Consider the following 7,599-nt stretch of genomic DNA (forward strand, 5'->3'; position numbering starts at 1 on the left):
ATGCCAGAAGAAACAAAAAGTGGGTCTTTTGTGGCCAACCTGGCAAAAGACCTGGGTCTCAGGGTGGGGGAACTAGCCACTCGGGGGCTCGCGAATCCATTACAAAGGAGACAAACAGCTCTTGCACCTGGATATAACGACCGGCAATTTGCTTCTATATGAAAAACTAGACCGGGAGTGTTGTGCTGGACAACAGATCCCTGTATACTGCTTTTCCAACTATTACTGGAAAACCCGGTGCAGATTATTCAAGCTGATCTGCATCGCACAGATATAAATGACCATTCCCCAGAGTTCCTAGAGAGAGAAATGCTCCTAAAAATCCCCGAGAGCGTCCAGACAGGGACTGTTTCCTTTGAAAATAGATCAGGACTTTGACATAGGTAGCAACACGGTTCAAAACTACACAGTCAGCCCCAAATCCCATTTTCATGTTGTCACTCATCATCGTGGAGATGGCAGAAAATACCCAGAGCTGGTGCTGACAAAGCACTGGACCGGGAGCAGCAGCCTGAGCTGTTTAACCCTCACCGCGCTGGATGGTGGGGCTCCGCCCAGGTCTGGGACCACTACAGTCCGCATCGAAGTCGTGGACATTAACGACAATGCCCCCAGAGTTTTTACGGTCCGTCTATGAGGTACAGATTCCGGAGAACAGCCCCCTAAACTCCTTAGTTGTCGCTGTCTCTGCCCGAGGTGCAGATGCAGGAACACATGGGAAAGTAGCCTATGCTCTATTCCAAGGAGATGAAGTTACTCAACCATTTGTAATAGACGAAATAACAGGAGAAATTGGTCTGAAAAGGGCATTGGATTTCGAGGCAGCTCGGTTTTATAACGTGGAGATTGCAGCCACAGACGGCAGGGGCCTTTCAGGAAAATGCGCTGTAGCCACAGAAGTGGTGAATGTGAATGACGACGCCCCCGAGCTGACCATGTCGAGATTCATCAGCTCTATCCCAGAAAACTCCCCAGAGACTGTGGTGGCCGTTTTCAGTGTTTCTGATCCAGATTCCGGGGACAACGGTAAGATGGTTTCCTCCATTCAGAATGACCTCCCCTTTCTCTTGAAACCCACGTTCAAAAACTTTTACACCCTGGTGACAGACCGCTAGACAGAGAGGAAAGAGCCGGGTACGACATCCCCACCACGGTCACTGACATGGGAACCCCCAGACTGAAAACCCAGCACAACATAACCGTGCTGGTGGCCGACGTCAACGACAACGCCCCCGCCTTCACCCAGACCTCCTACACCCTGTGGGTCCGCGAGAACAACAGCCCCGCCCTGCACATCGGCAGCGTCAGCGCCACAGACACAGACGCGGGCGCCAACGCCCAGGTCACCTACTCGCTGCTGCCGCCGCCAGACCCGCACCTGCCCCTCGCCTCCCTCGTGTCCATCAACCCCGACAACGGCCACCTCTTCGTCCTCACGTCCCTGGACTACGAGGCCCTGCGAGCCTTCGAGTTCCGCGTGGGCGCCGCCGACCGCGGCTCGCCCGCGCTCAGCAGCCAGGCGCTGGTGCGCCTGCTCGTGGCGGACGCCAACGACAACGCGCCCTTCGTCCTCTACCCGCTGCAGAACGCCTCGGCGCCCTGCACCGAGCTGGTGCCCAGGGCGGCCGAGCCCGGCTACCTGGTGACCAAGGTGGTGGCGGTGGACGGCGACGCGGGCCAGAACGCCTGGCTGTCGTACCAGCTGCTCAAGGCCACGGAGCCCGGGCTGTTCGGCGTGTGGGCGCACAACGGCGAGGTGCGCACGGCGCGGCTGCTGAGCGAGCGCGACGCGCCCAAGCAGCGGCTGGTGGTGCTGGTCAAGGACAACGGCGAGCCGCCGCTGTCGGCCAGCGTCACGCTGCACGTGCTGCTGGTGGACGGCTTCTCGCAGCCCTACCTGCCGCCCCCGGAAGCGGAAGCGGCGGCCGCGGCGCCGGCCGACCCGCTCACCGTCTACCTGGTGGTGGCCTTGGCGTCGGTGTCGTCGCTCTTCCTCTTCTCGGTGCTGGCGTTCGTGGCGGTGCGGCTGTGCAGGAGGGGCGGGGCGGGCTCGGCGGGTCGCTGCCCGGTGCCCGAGGGCCACTTCCCGGGCCACCTGGTGGACGTCAGCGGCACGGGGACCCTGTCCCAGAGCTACCAGTACGAGGTGTGTCTGACGGGAGATCATAGAACTGGTGAGTTCAAATTCCTGAAGCCAATATTCCCTAACCTCTTGGTTCAGGACACTGAGAAAGAAATCAAAGAAAGCCCCAACTGTAGAAACAACTTTGTATTCAGTTAAATGTCGTATTTGGTTAAGTGAGCCTCTCCTTAATTTTGGCAAACCTAATTCCCATTGCAATACCTTTCTCTTAAGAAGTTGTACTGTTGTACAAATATATATATATATGGCTTCCCTGGTGGCTCAGTGGTAAAGAATCTGCCCACAATGTTGGAGATCCAGGTTCAATCCCTGGGTCAGGAAGATCCCCTGGAGAGAGAAATGGCAACCCACTCCTGTATTTTGGCCTGGAGAATTTCATGGAGAGAGGAACCTGGCAGGCTACAGTTCATGGGATCACAGAGTCGGACAGGACTGAGTGATTAACACACACAAATAGATATATATATACACATATGTGTATATACATTCCAAAGCTATTCATGTCTCTGTGCTAATTGGATTTAGCATTTTTAGTTGTACTGGATATTGAGTATGTATTTTCTCCATATTTGACCTTCTCTTGGTGATTAATCTTTCCATAACTATAAATTATTCAAGTAGTATAAAAAGAAATTCTATTTATATTTAAATCAACTTCTTAGTTTATGTCTTTTCAATGAAACATTTTAAAACTCCTGTGTAATCTTGCATTTCTGTATGTTTTTGGTGCTTTTCTTTATCAAACAGCTTTCTATTTGCAAGCTAGTGTTTGAAATTCTTTGTAACTATCTAGACTGTTCTTGTTGACTATTCTACAAAGCTATGGCCCCTGAATAGCCATGAGCATATCTTAGCAAACTTGTTTCTCCAAAACTGTACATAAAGATGCACTTTATTAAAGTAGTCATACACTACAATTTTGGCCATATCCCATTGTGAGCACCAATATGCTAGAGATTTATCTCTCTTTGTCTGCTACTTACCTAGCACATTGCAATTGCTACATAAATACTCACTAATATTAACATAAAATTATTCTAATAATAATTAAAAAGAAAAATCTTATATAATTTGGCATTACTTCACTAAATAAAACTAAGTCACTGCTTTTTAAATTGTTTTTTAAAACACAGAACCTTTAATGCACTCTAAATCATTTCAAAGGACTCAAGAGGTAGAGGGTATCATATACTGCTTTGTCCTTTCTTTTGCCCTACAACTAGAAATTCAGATGTAGTTTAGTGTATGTGTTTTTCTTGGTTTCCCTGAAGTTTCTCTGCACCTGCAAAAGAGTAAGAATTTCTTCTGAGTTTTGGTTATTCTGTTCTAGTCTGGTTATTGAGTGATAATAGATTTTCACTTTGTTATTCTGCAAACATAGACAGTCTTTATCAACAAAACAGTGATCTATTTTTTATGTCCAAGTTATCTTCTTTTGTTCTACAATGTAGTTTTCAGGTGTTTTGCAAAGTAGTTTTTTCAATTATGCTAAACTTTCATTAGTAAGAAATAAGTATTTTTTCCTTTAAGACAACAAGAATAGAAATATAAACTAAGATAAGAAATAAACTCAATTGCTTTATATTGTGTTCATTAAACCAAGGAAGCCATGTGATTTCCAACTAAAGTTATAGGGATATAACTATAAGGCCACTTATATCTATTAAAGAGTTTGCTTTATAAGTTTCAAGTGTCACTCTACAGGAATTTAATTATTTGCATCTTTCCCTGAATTATATTTTTTCTAAGAATGTAATGAAAAAATGAAAATTACTCTTAAAGTTATCATTGAACATATCTTTTCACTTTCATCCAATCTAATACTTGAAATTAGAAAGTGATAAGTGAGAACAAAATTAAACAAATGACATAAATATTGTATTTAACTTTAATGATGCCTCCATTTACTGTTAGATGTTTAAATGAAATAGTTTAATGTATGATGACAAGAAATCTGATTAAAGTTCTCACCACTGTATCTATTTCACCACTATATCTCAACATTATGAAAAAAGTTCATGTTTTTGTTTATGCCAGGAAAGTCCAATTTGTACAATTACCTAAATTAGTCTGGGTAAATAAACACTGAGAACCCACCTTTATTAACTTATATATGTTTTTTAAATTACTTTGTGTATTAATTTATAAATGACTGTGTGTATTCATAAAGTATGGATGATTGCTTACTAACTGGAGATCACTACCAGACTTTGGTGTAGACCTCATCAACACTTTTTTTTCTCATCAACACTTTAAAATTCAATTAGAATTTAGTAGTAAATATGATCCAGTAAATAACTTCCACAAAATGAATATATCATGAAAAACAGGCCAGTTCTATTGTTGCAAAATAAAAATAGAAAATGGGAGCCAAATATCTGGATAATAATACCCATTTCACTTTCTCGAATGTATTATATATGTTCATTTTTAACAATTCCTCTTTCATCATTTTTTTATGCAAAGTATATAGTATGTTTAGGGCTTCCCAGGTGGCAATAGTGGTAAAGAATTCACCTGCCAATGCAGGAGATGCAAGTTCAATCTCTGGGTCACAAAGATCCCCTGGAGAAGGGAATGGCAACCCACTCCTGTATTCTTGTCTGGAGAATCCCATGGATAGAGGAGCCTGGTGGGCTACAGTGCACAGGGTCGCAAAAAGTCTGACACGACTGGTATTAGAAGTGACCTAGCACACACAGTGTGTTTAACATATGCTGTTTTGGGGACGGAAATTCTACTTAAGTCAACACGGCCCACATCACCTTTCAGAACTCCTCTTCCTTATGGCCAAAAGTTACAAAATACAGATTTTAAGTAGTCTCGGATTTTAAGTTTTGCACATATTTGGTTGTATTCTGTTTCAAGTTAGAAGGATTATTTAACAGCAGAAGACAACTTTTTTTTCTTCTTTCACTTTCAAACAACTGTAAAACTTGGTTAAAATTCAGAAATTACTAGTTTGAAGAAACAGTAGATCATATACAAAGAACTGAAGGGGCTGAGTAAGCTTCCTGAAAAGGAAACTTCTTGAGAGAGCTCTGAACTGACTCCTACAGTCAGTTTGCCCTGAGGAAATCTGCAAAAGCCTAAGAACAGTGCGGGAAACCCAGGTTCGATTTCTGGGTCGGGAAGATTCCTTGGAGAAGGAAATGGCAACCCCCTCCAGTATTCTTGCCTGGAAAATCCCATGGATGGAGGAGCCTGCAGGCTACATACAGTCCATGGGGTCGCAATGAGACGGACCCTACGGAGTGACTTCATTTAAGAACAGACAAAAGTCTTCTGCTCCTGCCAGGGATAGAGTAACTTCATATGCCTATGGCAAATTGGAGGCTAGTTCCGCTCTTAGAATACTTGTCAAATTCAGGGACATTCCAGTTGGAAGATTCAATGTTGGCAATATGCCAGTTCTCCTCAATCAATCTACTGATGCAGTAAAATCCTAAAGAAAACTTCAGCAGATTTCTTTGTGAAACTGACAAGCTGAATCTAAAATTTATATGGAAATAGAGAATACTAACCAAAGCAATCTTGAAAAAAAAATAAAGGACTTAATTATCAGATAATAAAACCTATTATAAAGTATAGAAATTAAGACAATTAGGTATTGCAAGATAAACAAGGAGAAAAATTGAAAAAAAGAGCCTTGAACATAACTATGGTCATCTGATTTATGAAAAAAAAAATGACAGCTCAGAAATAGTGGAGAATGGAACTTTTTTCAGTAGATGGTGCAGAGACATTTGGATATTTTTATGAAAAAAATAATCTGATCCTAACCTCATTCCTAGTAAAAAGTTTAATTTCACGAGAATTATAGCTATAAATGTAAAAAGTAATTGATTTTTTGAAAACACCACACAACAGTATTTTCATGACTTTGCTGTATGCAAAGAATTAAAGAGAATACAAAAAAAAATCAAACCATAAATGAAAAATATTGAAAATTAGACTAAATTAAAATTTGAAGGTTTTGTTCTTCAGAGATACCTTGAGAGTTAAAGTGCAAGCAATAGAATCAGAGAAGATACCTGCAATACATACTTCTGAAAAAGTACTTAAGTCCAGAATATATAAGGAACTTCTAAAGATCAGTAAGGAAAAAAAGGCAAATGTCCTAACAAGAACAGTAGACAAGAGACTTCTGTACTTCACAAGAATGTACTCTAATAAAAATAAACAAGTGAAAATGGACTCATTTAATTAATCTTCAGGGGAATCCTAATTAAAGTTACAATATGACATCACCACACACTCACCAAAATGGTTAAAAGACAATATCAAATGATGACAAGGATTTGGAGCAACTGGAGCTCTCACTCTTCATTGGTTTTGGTAAAACCACATTAGAAAACTATTTTGCAATATCTAATAAAGCTAAATACATGTGCACATCTTAACCCATAACTGTGTAACTCCTAGGAATTTATTGAACATAAATGCACACAATATAAATGCACACAAAGACAGCAAAAATATTCATAGCAGCAGTACTCAAAATATCCCTAAACTGGAAAATACCAATGTCCATCAACTGGAGAATAGAAAAACAAATCATTGTACAATAGAGTAATACAAAGCAATGAGATAAGTTATAACAGTATGGAAGGGGTGGACTTTACAAACATATGAATAATATTGTATAACTCCATTTGTGTGAAAGCTTAAAAACAAGAACCCACACTATAATAATAGAAATCAGAAGAGTTTTACCTTTACAGGGTAGTGACCAGAAATGACAGGAGGGGGTTTCTAGGGTTTTGGTACATTTTAGTTTCAATTTAGGTTCTGCTTACCAGTGTTCACTTCCTGAAACATTATTGAGTTGTACACATATGATTTGTGCCCTTTTCTGATGTATATTTAATAGAAAACAATTTTGCAAAATTGTAAACTTACCATTATTACTAATTTCTTGAATATAATCAAATAAGAATCCCACAAGAGGAAGTTTGAGTACTCAAAAGGTGTTTTATGAGGAATACTGATACATCATTTTAGTTTGTTCTGAAAAGTATTATTTCACTGGAAATTAACTTAGCAAATGCTTATTCAGAACCTGCAGTAACTAAAAACTGGAAATACAGAATCAATCGGGAGCATTTCTGCTTAAAAGGAAACTGATACAAACCAAGGTAAAGCTTGGAATGAAATGGCCAATACTATATGCAAAAGTCAATAATGACGCCTAGTGGCGCTGCAAGTTAGGAGTATGAATGAAGGGATCTGTGACTGCCCCTTAGTCATTACAGTGGGAATCAGAACCCCTCATGCTTTCTAAAAGAAGGAAGCAATTTACATAGATCTAGGGGCAGAGATCTCTGAGAAGGGCATCATCCTAGCGCAAGTCACTAGATCAAATTCCATTTAACGAACTCATCTGGATTGATTGTATATCGAGTTGAAGAAACTACCTTCTTGCACCGGGTCTGGACAATGAAATTAGGTATTCC

The 7,599-nt window shown here is 41.0% G+C and overlaps 1 pseudogene; it reads left to right on the top strand.

Annotated features, from left to right (window-relative positions):
- LOC122700254 lies at window positions 1-2,491 on the top strand (annotated as a pseudogene).
- The last annotated feature ends 5,108 nt before the right edge of the window (window positions 2,492-7,599 follow it).

This window comes from Cervus elaphus, chromosome 9, assembly GCF_910594005.1.
Source record: "Cervus elaphus chromosome 9, mCerEla1.1, whole genome shotgun sequence".
Lineage (NCBI taxonomy): Eukaryota > Metazoa > Chordata > Mammalia > Artiodactyla > Cervidae > Cervus > Cervus elaphus.